The sequence below is a fragment of the Cervus canadensis genome, chromosome 9 (assembly GCF_019320065.1).
Source record: "Cervus canadensis isolate Bull #8, Minnesota chromosome 9, ASM1932006v1, whole genome shotgun sequence".
NCBI classification, from domain to species: Eukaryota; Metazoa; Chordata; class Mammalia; order Artiodactyla; family Cervidae; genus Cervus; species Cervus canadensis.
Window position 1 is genome coordinate 9,700,800 of NC_057394.1, and position 14,098 is coordinate 9,714,897.

Here is a 14,098-nt window from a genome sequence, read left to right on the forward strand (position 1 = left end):
CCAACATGGACTCAAGGCTGTGTGTGTGTGTCCTCAAGTGGGTCTGGGTCCAACGTGGACTCGTGTGTGTGTGTGTGCGTGTGTGTCTCCAGGCACGTCTGGGTCCAACATGGACTCGAGGCTGACCCTGGACGCCCAGGGGGGCCTCCCTAGAGCGCACGCATCAGCAGAGAAGCCCCAGGTGTGCGCCCTCGGGGCTCCGGCGCGTGGTCAGGTGTGCGCGCGGCCCTCGCAGGCGGGCGGGGTACCGCGTCCCGCCTCCAGGGGGCGCCCTCGGGGGCGGCCTCCCGGGGGCGGCCGCCCCAGCCGCGGCCGGCCAGGATTTCCGCTCGGTCGCTCGGGTCGGCTCTCCCCGAAGGGCGCCGCGCTCCGAGGCAGGTGAGGCGCCGGGCGCGGGCCGAGCCGGGGCCCCTGTCCGTCCCCGCCCCCGCCGCGAGGGGGCCTAGGGGCCCCGGGGCCTGGAGGCGTCGCACGCCGGCGCGTATCCGGGGCCCGCGGGAGCCGGGGACGGAGGACGGGGACAGAGCCGCGGCCGTGGCGGGACGCGGCGCCTGCGAGAGCGGCTGGAAGGGCGGGGACCCCGGGCCGTTAGCGCGTCCACACAGTGCCCGGCGCAGCGCGACGCGGACGCCTCTGCCAGTTACCCAGGTGTAGACGCTGCCTCTGCCCAAGGAAGACGTGATGACCCTTCAGAAGGGTCCTCTTGAAAAGGATCTCCCGGTCTGCTGCTTGTTTTTAACTTTAGCGATCCCTGTTTGCGAGGAGACCAGAAAGCTGCAAAAGAAAACCGGGAACATCTGGCACTTGTCACTTTCTGAGTCCAGGCTTCTTTGGAGCTGTTAGTGACACAGCTGAGTTTTTGAAGAACTCTTTTACTGCCTTGATGAGGAAATATGCTTATTGAGCTTTCACTCTGTTGGCCAAAGATAACACTGCAGTCGCACTGGTAACGCTAAGGAGGTGCACGATTTTTTTTTTAATAATTAAATTTATTGGTGCACGATTTTTTTAAATGATTAAATTTATTGGTGCACGATTTTTTTTTTTTTTTAACACACCTAACTCCAGGCTGACTGTTAATATTGAACTGATAAGCAAATGAGACTTGGAGCCACGTCTTCTTAAAGCAGGATATTAATTTTACTTAATGTCCCAGGGAGAAATCCTGGATTAAAAACTAAAAGGTCTCTCTTAAATCAGTTGGATTTGACCAATATAACGTGTAGGTCTCACACACACTTTTTATGTACTTTTTCCCGTAACTGAAGCTCGTCTCCCTGGTCTCACTCAATTTATTGAAATGCTAATAAGAGACCCCTGCAGGTTGCCCACATTTCCCCCAAATGCCTTGTTTTTCCTAAAACGACTCCCTGGAGAAACCAGAAGTTCCTGAATAAGCAGACTGCCTGGGTAGAGAGCATTTGTGTTTCAAAAGCTGAGTTTGCAAAGGTAAATTAATTTCTAATTGGTGGACCTTTGTACAGAAGTGTTTTGGACTGGCTGACCTTGCAAACCAGGGTCCTGACTATTAGCACTAGACCTAGAGAAGGTGGTTATTCACGCTGACCTTAGGTAGCCAATTGTGGGAAGAAGAATGGAGCAAAGATAGAGCGTGGTATTATGTTTTTAAAATTATCTGTTCATTGCCCTCTTATTTTATGTAGTAAGATCTTGCAAGTTCCAGTCTGGGTCAGCTCTTGCAGGTGGAGTCAAGGCTCCACTTGCGGGCTTTGGACTCAAGTCTGCCGGGCCTTTCCAAGGGGCTGGGGCACCGGGGGTCATGGAGATTAATGCAGCAGTGTTTGCAGATGGAAGGTCCCAAGGAAGGTGACGATAGGAGGACAAAATTCAAGCAATCTTACTCTTTTCTAGGACCTTCTTCATCCAAGAGGTAACACTCAGATTAGAGATTTTATGAAGAGACTGTTGGTTAAACAGGGCCGGCATCTTGCGTAACAGGAATTTGTTCTATAATTGAAGCTCTCTCTGGTCAGTAAAACTGCTCAGGGCAAGACAACCTTGCCTAGATTGGATCTGAGAGCTAGGCAGAGAATAGGCAGAGATGACAATGTGGAAGGTGTTATTATGCCCCCATATTATACCCCCTGAAACTGGTTCCCAGTTAGTAGAAGTCTCGGGTTTGTATGACATCACAAGGTAATAGACATGGTAAATAGCTAACATTTCTGGAGGATGAAGTAAGTGCCCAAGGGCACTTAGAGCACTGGGAAGTGAATTCCTGCCAGAGGACTGGGGGAGGTCATAGTGAGGATAGTGAGGATTCATCTTGGGTAGAATTCATCTTGGGTAGGATTCATCTTGGGTAGAATTTTTACAGGCAGAGGAGTGGAATGGGAACCAGCATTCATGGTGGCAGACTGTGCCCGCGTGCGTGCAGACTCAGTCGTGTCCCACTCTCTGTGATTCCGTGGACTGTAGTCCGCCAGGCTCCTTGGTCCATGGGATGCTCCAGGCAAGAATACTGGAGTGGGTTGCCATTTCCTGCTCCTGGGGATCTTGTAACCATGTTGGAGAAATAGGGATGAAACTCTGTAAGGACGGTGGGACCGGAGGCCTGCCTAAAGAGAAAGGCCCTCTGGAGATAAGCTCTAGTTTTTGATCAGAGCTCTGATTTTTAATTTCCTTTTTATTAAAGCAAATTTAAAAGGGAAGGGAATGGTATAATGAACTTCCATATATCCATCAACTAGATTTAACGGTTGATTAAAACGATTTTTTTTTTTTTGGCTGTATCTGCTTATCTTTTTGTTGAAGCAGTTTAAATTGCAGACAACATATTTCACCCCTGTCTAGGGGAGTTGCTTTTGTTTAGTTATTGCTAAGTCGTGCCTGACTCTTTTGCGACCCCATGGATATGGCCTGCCAGGCTCCTCTGTCCGTGGAATTTCCCAGGCATTAATGCGGACATGGATTGCTGTTCCTTTCTCCAGGGGATCTTCCCAGCCGAGGGATCGAACCCAGGTTTCCTGCATTGGCAGGCAGATTCTTAACCACTGAGCCACCTGGGAAGCCCAATTCGTGTGGTATGCACCTCCAAAAAGGCATTTTCTTGTATAACCATAATACCATTGTTATCTCTTTATCAAATTGAGAATAATTCCTTATTGTTTTCTAGAACTCAGTCCACAGATTTCCTTGATTGCCTCAGAAATGCACTTTTACTCTTGGCTTGTGTGAATCAAAACGGGCCACACAAGGTATTTTGTTGGGTGTCTGTTGTCTCTTAGTCCCGGACAGGGCGTTGACAGACTTAAAGAAAAGGGCTAGTTACTAACTCTTTAAGGCTTCTCAGGCCACATGGTCTCCCTTGCAGCTACTCAGCTGTGTTGTTGTAAAGACTCAACCCTGGATGATAATGTGAATGAGCATGGCTGTGTTCTAGGAAAACTGTTTCCGAAGTTTTTTGTATTAAACTCCGCCTGCAGGCGGGAGTTATCTGAGGGCCGTAGTTTGCTGACTCTGGTCTGAAGCAGTCCTGTGGGTTTCTTTAATGCCATGGTTTGCTGGTATCGCCTGGTTGGCTCTGGACGGCTCTCATTCTGAGTTTATTCAGCTTTGTATAGAGTGTGGTTTAGCTTCTTCCTCTATCTACTGTGTCTGCATAAACTGCAAGGTAGATCTAAAGGCTTAATTAGAGTAAGCATCACCACTGATGGCAAGTATGCCTCAGATCTGGTTTCAATGTTTTTTCTAACTGTTGAACGAGTCACTTTATTTTATTTGTTGGCCGTACCACGCAGTATATGAAATCTTAGTTCCCTGACCAGGGATCGAAACTGCGCCCCCTGCATTGGAAGTGTGGTGTCCTCCTTGGACTGCCAGGGAAGTCCTTGAATTTTTTTTTTTTTCCCCTCCTTAATTTAGACTTTAAAAGATTTGAGCTTCCCTCATAGCTCAGTTGGTAAAGCATCCAGCTGCAATGCAGGAGACCCCGGTTCAATTCCTGGGTTGGGAAGATCCCCTGGAGAAGGGAAAGGCTACCCACTCCAGTATTCTCGGGCTTCCCTTGTGGCTCAGCTGATAAAGAATTTGCCTGCAATGCGGGAGGCCCTGGGTTTGATGCGGTTTGATCCCTGGGTTGGAAAGATCCGCTGGAGAAGGGACAGGCTACCCTACCCACTCCAGTATTCTGGCCTGGAGAATTCCATGGACTGTATAGTTCATGGGATCCCAAAGAGCTGGACACGACTGAGCGACTTCGCTTTTACTTTCAAAAGATTCAAGGGGATTTCCCTGGCAGTTCAGAGGTTAAGACTTTGCTCAGTGTGGAGGGATGAGGGTTTGCTTCCCGGCCAGGGAGATGAGACCCCTCATGCCTTACGGCCGAAAAACCAAGACGTAAAACAGAAGTAACGTTATACAGATTCAATAAAGGCTTTCGAAATGGTCCACGTTAAAAAAATATTTTTTTTTTTTCTAAAAAAAGACTCAAACCCACGTCCGGGAAACTCAGTATTCCTAAAATAATCTTACCCTGATGGCTGAAGATACACTCCATTCTTATTTTCCTTATTTGAAGGAGAGGCTATAACTGCTGTTTCCCAAAGTCGAGAACTTTGGGCCCCTCTGCTACACCAGTGCGGGCTTGCCGCTGTTCTAGGCATCCTTCGGCCCCTTGGGTCATGTCTTTCCACTGAATGGCGGTCCCTTCCTTCTGAGCCGCACACCCAAGGTCTGAGATGCCGTCCAAGGGGCTGGGTGCTTTAGCCTTTAAGCCTTCATCTCTTAAACACTCAGCTTTCTTCACTCACCTTCCTCTTCATCTCACCCCCGGCAGGACTGAGAACCGGACACTTGGTCCATGGACTTCTGGCCCCACTGTGAGGTGGGACTACTTGTCCTGGCATCCTGTTTGGAAGGATTCTGAGGTCAGACACTCTTCAGACTCACTCTGATGCAGCATTCCAAGGCTCCGCGGGTTTGAAGAAAGAAGCTTACAGGTGAGAATTGTTTTCCTCTTTTCTGGAGTGTTTGCTGGTCTAAACTGTGGAGCACCAGAGAAAGTATGTTGACAGAGGGCGTCAGTTGGAAGTCCTGTTTGTCTGTCTTTTAGGAATAGTGGTGAATCTGTCTGTTGAAACCATTTTTTTTCCTAGATAATGTGCCATTGGTCTTTTTCTTACTGATTTGTAAGAACTCTGTATACATTGAGGATGCTAATCTTTTGTCAAATATGTTACAACTGTTTCCCCATTTTTAAACTTTGTTTACAGTATTTATGCTCTGAGGAAAAATTTGACTTTACATAGGGGAAAAAATGTCAATCTCCCCTTTATAGTATCCCTGTTTTGTGTCTCCTGAATAAATACCTGCCAATTTAAGCTCTTTAAAAAAAAAAAAAAAAAACCTGTTAACAGATTAATGAGCATATGATGAAAACTAGGTACGTGTGATTCCGAAAAAGAAGACTGACTGGGGCTTCTCGGGGAAGTGAGGAGGCAAAGTGGCTGCAGGGGAGGGCTCAGGCGGAGGCCCGGTGACTGAGGAAGCGGGTCTGACTTTGTCTTAAGTTTCCTGGTCCTGCCAGAGTTCGAAACCACCCAGATGGATTGTCCTGTTCCCCAGGGCAGTAATCCAGCTGGGCGTCACTGGGCTGAAATCCGGGTCTCGGGTGGGTGGGGGCGTGTCCCCCCCTCCCCCCCGGGAAGCTCTGGAGGCGAATGTGTTTTCTTGACCTTGCAGCCTCCACTTGCAAGGGAGCCCCTCTGTGTCCCTGGGGGCCCCCCAGCCAGGAGAACGGCTCCACTTGGAAGCTTCGTGGTCCGATTGGGTCCGCTTGGAGCATCCAGGGTAATTCCGCGTCTTCAGGCCCTTAACTTGAACTGCACGCAATCCATAGAGCCCCTTGTACCAGGCTCGGGCTGAGGACGGGGCTCTTTGGGGGCCTTTCTGCCATCACCTCGCTGGGTTGGCGGTGGCTCCCCAGACGTTTGGGGCGGTCGGATGCGCTCCGGCCCGGTGCTGACAGCCATCCTGGTTGCTCGCCTTCCCTAGGCTCCTGGGGCCTCTCCGACGGTGGTGGTGTGTCGTGGGGCGCGTGGGGGTGGGGCTTCTGCAAAACCTCCCGTTTGTGTCTCCGCGGAGCGCCGGGTCAGGATCTTCTTTGACCGACTCCTGTGCCCCATGCCCCCATCCCCTCCAGGTCACTCCTGTTCTGCACCCTGACGGGGGTTTTGCAGCTGCAGCTATTTTACCTTCTGGTTTTTCTGTTGCTTTTGCCTGTGTAATTCTTTTTGCTCACTAGCCTTAAATACTGCCGGATGATAAATAAAATTCATATTATAATGTTGGGTTGGCCAAAAAGCTTATTCAGGTTTTCCAGTCCCATCTCATGGAAAAACCCAGAGGAGCTTTTTGGCCAACCCAGTACTATTTTCTCCTCTGTTAATACTGACTGAGAGCTGGGTCTCTCTCCTAACAGACCCCCAGTGAGGAGTCTGTTGGTTGGTTGGGAGTGCTTTTATAGACCTCTGACCCTGGAGTTACACCAGAGTAAAGCAGAGAGAGAAAGTAAATTAGAGAGAACTCCTGGTATGCTGTGTTCTTGTCTCTGTCCATTCCTACATCTGCCGTTAAACTTTTTGAGCATTAATTACCCCTTCCTGCCATTGTCATCTGCACTTAGGTAGATACAGCAGATAAATTAATGAAAACTATTAATATTTCTACAGCTCATGATAGTCTTAGTAATTTATGAGCATTAAATGAGATTTAAAAGCATTCTTTAAGCCATTATTTTTGAGACGAATCACAGCTGCTTTGAATTACTCTTTTTTCTTGACTTGGTTTTCTGTAAAGTTAGATGCAGGTTATAAAAGCCTAAAAAGCTGTGAGGGGAAATTAGTCTATCTTCTAAATGAATAAAGAACAGCTAGATGGCATTCTTGGGAGTAGTTATGAAAAATAGGTCCCTGTTTTTTTTCCTCTCGTCATTTTTTAAATAAACATCTCCAGTTCAGTTCAGTCGTGTCCGACTCTTTGCAACCCATGCACTGCAGCACACCAGGCCTCCCTGTCCATCACCAACTCCCGGAGTTTGCTCAAACTCATGTCTATTGAGTCGGTGATGCCATCCAACCATCTCATTCTCTGTCACCCCTTTCTCCTCCTGCCTTCAGTCTTTCCCAACAGCAGGGTAAAAACATCTCCAGCCCTCCTCAAATAAGAGCATAGTAAACCCTCGGACATGACTGAAGCGACTTAGCAGCAGCAGCAAACCCTCGTGAACCCACGGTGGCAGAACCCACACACCGTCCTAGCTTTCCCATACCTGCTTCAGTTGCCCTCCTTTCTTTGCTTTTTGAGTTTTTGTTAAAAACCTTTGGCTTGCTTCTGGAGAATTTTGAAGCAAATATCAGAACCTATGTCATTTCACCCCAGATGTTTTTTTCTTAATTTATATATTTTATTGAAGTGTAGTTGACTTAACAGTGTCTCAGGTGCACAGCAGGGTGATTCAGTTGTATGTATACATGTAGATTATTTTTGGAATTATTTTCCATTATAGGTTATTATGAGATAGTGATTATAGCTCCCTGTGCTGTACAGTAAACTTTTGTTGCTTGTTGCATGCCAACTTTTTAAATTAGAAATCTAGTATTCTATTCATACTAAGTCAAACAAGTGGAATCAAAATGTCATACATTTTTTTAGTTAGGCAAAAATTCATAAGTTTTCTAAAATATATATAATACATATTTATATATGTATACAAAGCTTTTATACTATGCTTGATAAAGGCTTGAGAAGGAACATCAGAAAAAAGAGATGGAGAAATTGGAAAGCATACACTAAATGAAATGGGAGCACTGAATATGAAATAGAAATAAATGAAACAAACTGGATAGGAATAAAAGATCATCATATACTTCTGGTGTTCTTAAACATGGCTTCTCATTAGAAATATATCTGGAATTTGGGAGGGAAAAAAGCAATACCTGGGCATTTGTATTTTTCAAAGAATTCCAAGATAATTGATATGCATCTAGATTTTAAGAAGTGATTACAGGTTTTCCTATTACATAGTAGTTTTCGTGATATAGAATTCTATTATTTTTCTGTTGACCAATCCTGATACAGTGGTATTCAATGAGTAATAGTTACATAATCGCAATAGTATAAGATGCTTATCAGTTTTCACAATAGCCAAACAAAAAAATAAAAGAAAATTACAGTTGCAGGTCATAATGGGTACATGATTAACCTAACAATATAAAATAATTACATACAATTTGGGGGGTCACGCAGAGTGATGTGATAAGTGGAAGTGTATATATGTACATGTTTTCGTCCACCCAGACAGTCTATGTCTTTTGGTTGGTGCATTTAATCCATTTACATTTAAGGTAATTATTGATATCTATGATCCTGTTTACCATTTTCTTAATTGTTTGGGCTTTATGTTCTGTGGTCTTCTCTTATGTTTCCAGCCTGGAGAAATTCCCTTAGGATTTGTTGTAAAGCTGGTTTGGTGGTGCTGAATTCTCTAAACTTTTGCTTGTTTGGAAAGCTTTTGATTTCTCCATCAAATCTGAATGAGAGGCTTGCTGGGTAGAGTTTTCTTGGTTGTAGGTTCTTCCCTTTCATCACTTTAATATATCATGCCATTCTCTTCTGACTTGTAGAGTTTCTGTTGAGAAACCAGCTGATAACCTGAAGGGAGTTCCCTTGTATATTATTTGTAGTTTTTCCCTGTTGTTTTTTTTTTTTCCCCTGTTGTTTTTAATATTTGTCTTTGTCTTTGATTTTTGTCAGTTTGATTACTATGTGTCTCATGATGTTCCTTCTTGGGTTTATCCTGCCTGGGATTCTCTCTGCTTCCTGGACTTGGTTGTCTATTTCCTTTCCCATGTTAGGGAAGTTTTCAGCTATTCTCTCTTCAAATATTTTCTCAGGTCCTTTCCCTCTCTGTCTTCTCCTTCTGGGACCCCTGTAATGCGAATGTTGTTGCGTTTAACGTTGTCCTAGAGGTCTTTTAGGCTGTCTTCATTTTTTTTTTTTTTCATTCTTTTATCTATATTCTATTTTGCAGCAAGTGATTTCCAGCATTCTGTCCTCCAGGTCATTTATCCATTCTTCTGCCTCAGTTATTCTGCAATTGATTCCTTCTAGTGTATTATTCATCTTTGTTTGTTTGTCTTTCTTGCATCTTCCCCATTGTTTTCCCGAAATGTAGTTTTTGTTTTAGCCACTGTGGGATTGTGGTTCTTCTGTCTGCCATCTGATGGAGCAGGCTAGGAGGCTTGTGTAAGCTTCCTGATGGGAGGGACTGGTGGTGGGAAAAACTGAGTCTTGCTCTGGTGGGCAGGGCCTTGCTCAGTAAAACTTTAATCCAATTATCTACTGATGGGTGGGGTTGCCCTCCCTCTGTGGTAGCCTGAGACAACCCAGCCCTGGGGCCTGTGGGCTATGGATTTAATTTTATCATGATTGTGCCCTTCCTACCATCTCGGTGTGACTTCTGCTTTGTCTTTGGACACGGGTATCTTTTTTTGGTGGGTTCCAGCGTCCTCCTGTCAATGATTGTTCAACAGGTAGGTGCAGTTTTGTTGCTTTCACAGGAGGAAATAAGCTCATGTCCTTCTACTCGGCCATCTTGAACCGGAAGTATCCCTCACCCCTAAATATTTACTTTTTAAATAACTACAATCCTACCTTTAATCTTTAATATTATGTAATGCTGTATTCAAATATCTCCAGTCATCTAAAATAGTCTGTTCAGCTGTTTTATTCAAAGCAAGATCAAAGCAGACTCTTTCATTGTATTTGGTTTATGTTAATATATCTCTTAGTCTGTTTTAATTATAACTATGAATGTGTGCCATCTTAGCTTAATTCAGAATGCTCTTATTCTTACATCTACCTGTTGCTTTTATCTCATTGTTTTACATCAATTGCATGCTCTCATGTTTTCAGTCATTATTATTTGAATTTATATAAAGCAAAATTGACCTTTTTTGTTGCATAATACTTTGAGTTTTAAAATTGATTCCTGTAACCTTATAGAGCACTTCCATCACCAGAAATACCCAGAAAACCAAAGAAACCCTCCCTCATTCTGCCCCCTTGAAGTCAAACCCTCACCCTACCCCTAATTTCTGAGCACCCTTGATGGGGTCTCCATCTTTATACTTCTGCCTTTCCCAGAACGTCACATAAGTGAAGTTAAACAGTAAGTAACCTTTGAGACTGCCTTCTTACATTCAGAGGACATCTTTGAGATCCACCCACATGTGGATCCTTCTTTCTGCTGAGCAGTATTCCATCTTATGGACATAGCACAACTTTATCCATTCACTGTTGAACATTTGGATTCTTCATAGTTTTTGGTGATTATGAATAGAGCTGTGCAAACATTTGTTTATGGGATTTTATGTGATCAGAAGTTTTTATCTTTCTACGGTGGATCCCTCGGACTAGATGGCTGGGTCAGGGGGTGGGTGTATGTTGAACTTCGTAAGAAGCTGCCAAGTTGTCTCCCAAAGTGGCTGTTGTTGTTCAGTCGCTAAGTCGTGTGTGACTCTTTGCAACCCGTGGACTGTAGCCCACCAGGCTCCTCTGTCCAGAGGTTTTCTCAGGCAAGAATACTGGAGTAGGTTGCTGTTTCCTTCTCCAGGGGATCTTCCCTTCCCAGGGATCGAACTCTCATTTCCTGCTTTGGCAGACAGATTTACTGCTGAGTCACCAGGGAAACCCCACCATTTTGCATCTCTATCAGGAATGTATGAGAGTTCCAGTTGTTCTGTGTCCTTGCCAGCACTTGATGTTGTCAGGCTTTTAAAATTTGAGCCACCTTAATAGATGTGTTCTTTTTTTCTTTTAATGATCTGATTTCAGTTTTTTGAGTAGTATCATAGAAATATTTTAAATAATTCTTGAATAAATTACTGAACTATATTTATTTTATATACCCATTATAAATATCTCTGGTATTCTGGTGATATTCTACATTCTAATATGTTAAATATTCTATATTGGAAAATAACTAGATTAAAACCAGATTATTTTACAGATACGAGCCTTCCCTGAATCTCACCCACTGACACATTGTATTTGGCCGAGGTTTACAGAGTAGTGTCTGGACCCTGATGCATTTTGCAGTGATCATTCATTATATGTGTCTGGTGCCTGTCTCGCTCCTGTTTTACCATTAGCACTGTGATTTCTCTTGCCATCAGTTTCATGCTAGATTAGATTGATTGGTGAATAGTTAATTCCATGAGAGCAAGTGGATGTAAGCAGAGAGTGATTTCTTTGAGTGCCTTTTAGCTATGTGAACCCTGTTGTCCTTTAAAAATGGACTGCTCCTGTGTGTCCGAGGCAGCAGTAAATGCTTGTGTTTGAATCCCTTTTTCCTTCTGAAAGCATGTTGAGCTCAGGAAGAAAACCATTTGAGATCTGTGAAATAAAGCTCATATGTCTCCCACTGGATGAGTTAGGACCTTGGCCGCTGGTCAGTGTGGAGTTGACTCCTGAACTAATTACCAGAATGTCCCTGGTGTTGTCACTCACCGCTCACATTAGGTGAAACCCTGAAGTCTTGGGGTGCACATGGTCATCGCTGAGATAGGGCCTTTCTGTAAATTCAGGTCTCACCCGTTAGCTGCTGTGGCTTGAGCTTCTGGTGGGTAGTAGTATCGTTTAAAAAGAGTGGACCTTACTGTCATCTAATTGGAAGAACAGTGTCCATGTAGGTTTTACTTTGTGACCAGACTCACTCTGCTTTTGCTTCTGGAAAGTTGCTGGAGGGTCAGACCTATTGACAGACCTTCCTTTGTGACAAAGGGCATCAGAAAGAAAAATGCGTCTGACCAAGGAAGGGAGATTGAGGACAGATGGCTGAAAGGGCTTCAGGTTGCTGTGGTCTGAAGCCTCGGAGGCTAAGTACCAGGAAAATTCAGTTCAAAATGAAAAAAAAAAGGATTTCTGTGGTTAAGTCATTTTTGGCTTAAAACTAACGTATTGCTGCTGCTAAGTCGCTTCAGTCGTGTCCGACTCTGTGCGACCCCATAGACAGCAGCCCATCAGGCTCCTCTGTGCCCGGGATTCTCCAGGCAAGAACACTGGAGTGGGTTGCCATTTCCTTCTCCAAGGCATGCAAGTGAAAAGTGAAAGGGAAGTCACTCAGTCCTGTCCGACTCAGCGACCCCATGGACTGCAGCCTACCAGGCTCCTCTGTCCATGGGGATTTTCCAGGCAAGAGGACTGGAGTGGGGTACCATTGCCTTCTCCAAAACTAATGTATTGATTGACCTTTATTACATCAGTTAGATTAGAGTGCATCAAAAATACTGAGGGATTAGTAAGGATGTTACCTCCATTGGACGCAAGTCTTTGTTTTAAGAGTTATTATGGATATTCTTTAAACTTTATGCTTGTTGGTATTAATAAAGTCTTAGATATATGTATTTTTTGGAGGGGGTTGGAGGAAGGCATAATGGAAATTTATTGGGGCTTTTAAGTCCAGGGTTTAACACCGGACTAATGCACCTGCTGCCCCCTGGTGGCGGCGTATTAAACAGTACGGTTCAGAAGAGTTCTGGAGGGCGCAAGTCCATTCCTTGTAGAAGAGGATTGTTGAGGGAGCCAGGATATAGTTTCTCTTTCCAGCTTTTCTCATAATTATTACCTGTAATTATGACCTCAGGCAAATAATGTAGTTAGATTTAAGTCTAGATTTCACTTTCTTCCACTTTAAAATGTAATTTCTTCCTGTTTTAACATCTTAAAAGAAATTCTGCAATGGTAACAACAAATATTAGTGAAATGTATTAGGTTCCGCCTTTTCCCTTATTAGCTGAATCCTAAAAAATCCCAGATATTTTTCAGGAAAGCAGACTCCAGAGCAACTCCTGAAGCTTAACAGAGATTTGACTCAGGACCACGAACTGCACAGACCTGTCTGTAGCACAGTCCGTAATGAATCAGCATGGTGACTGTGTGTTATTATGAAGGCATAAATGATACAAGTTGCATCACTTAAAAGTTAATTTTCTTATGTTTATTAGTGGTTTTTAAAAAACATGAGATTTACCATCATAACCATTGTTAAGTGTACAGTTCGGTATATTTATAATGTTGCACACAGATCTCCAGAACTCTTTCATCCCGCAGAACTGAAAGTCTTACCCAGTCAACAAGTCCCCATTTCTTTCTCTCGGCAGCCCTTGACAACCATCATTCTACTTTCTGTCTCTCTGAATTTGATGACTCTGGGTACCTCCTATAAGCTGAATCGTAACAGTCTTTGTCTTTTTGTGATTGACGTATTTCACTTAGCACACTGTCCTCAAGGTTCATCCGTGTTGTAGTGTGTGCCTGGAGTGCTTTCCTCTTCAGGACTGATGATGATGTATAGAGACCACATTTTGTTTGTTCGCCCATTGATGGACACTTGGGGGGCTTTCACCTCTTAGCTATTATAATATTATTTCATAATTATATAATGTATATATTACTGATGCAGAGAGGCCTTGTTTATTCAGTTTTTTCTGTGTGTAAAAGGTTAAACTTCATCATAAAGGACACCATTCAACCACGCTAGATGACTAGGATATGGCTTTTTTTATGGATGAGTTAAAAAGGAACTAACATCCATTAGACACAAGCTCTGTGCCAAGTACTTACATATCTGTGATACATTCTGTTGCTTAGTCCTTATGATAATTCTTTGATTTATCCTCTCTCAGAAGGGGACTGATACTTACTAAAATCACCGTGTGCCAGAATTTTGATGTACTCAATACATTATCTCATATAATCCTCATACATCAGAGTTGGAGGTGGGCATCATTATCCCCATTTTTTACGTGGTATAACTGTGGTTCAGAGGGATGAAACACCGTGAGCAAGGTCACACGACTAAAGGCATCAGGGTTCCACCTGATGAGGAAGTGAAACACGTCCAGTGCAAAAGCACATGTCCTTCAGTCCCCGCTCCCCCGCTGCCAGGAGTAACACCTGCTCCTGCGGTCCTGGCAGTGTGCTCGGTCATCTTCTCTGAGGGTTCCTGTGCGCCTAGCATGACTCTCCTTGGGATTTAAAAACCTAGAGCGGGGGACAGATTGAACCCCCAGGG

General features: G+C 44.2%; 1 protein-coding gene across 3 annotated transcripts in view; it reads left to right on the plus strand.

Annotated features, from left to right (window-relative positions):
- The first annotated feature begins 292 nt into the window (after positions 1–292).
- Positions 293–14,098, plus strand: part of GGACT (gamma-glutamylamine cyclotransferase) — a 48,148-nt gene continuing 34,342 nt past the window's right edge. Inside the window, exons 1-2 of one of the 3 annotated variants that reach the window (XM_043478372.1) lie at positions 293–378; positions 4,799–4,961. The gene's annotated coding sequence lies outside the window, so the exon portion shown is untranslated. Of the gene's footprint in view, positions 379–415; positions 1,450–4,798; positions 4,962–14,098 lie in introns of those variants that run through there. The other 2 variants (XM_043478376.1, XM_043478371.1) reach the window with 2 other exon arrangements.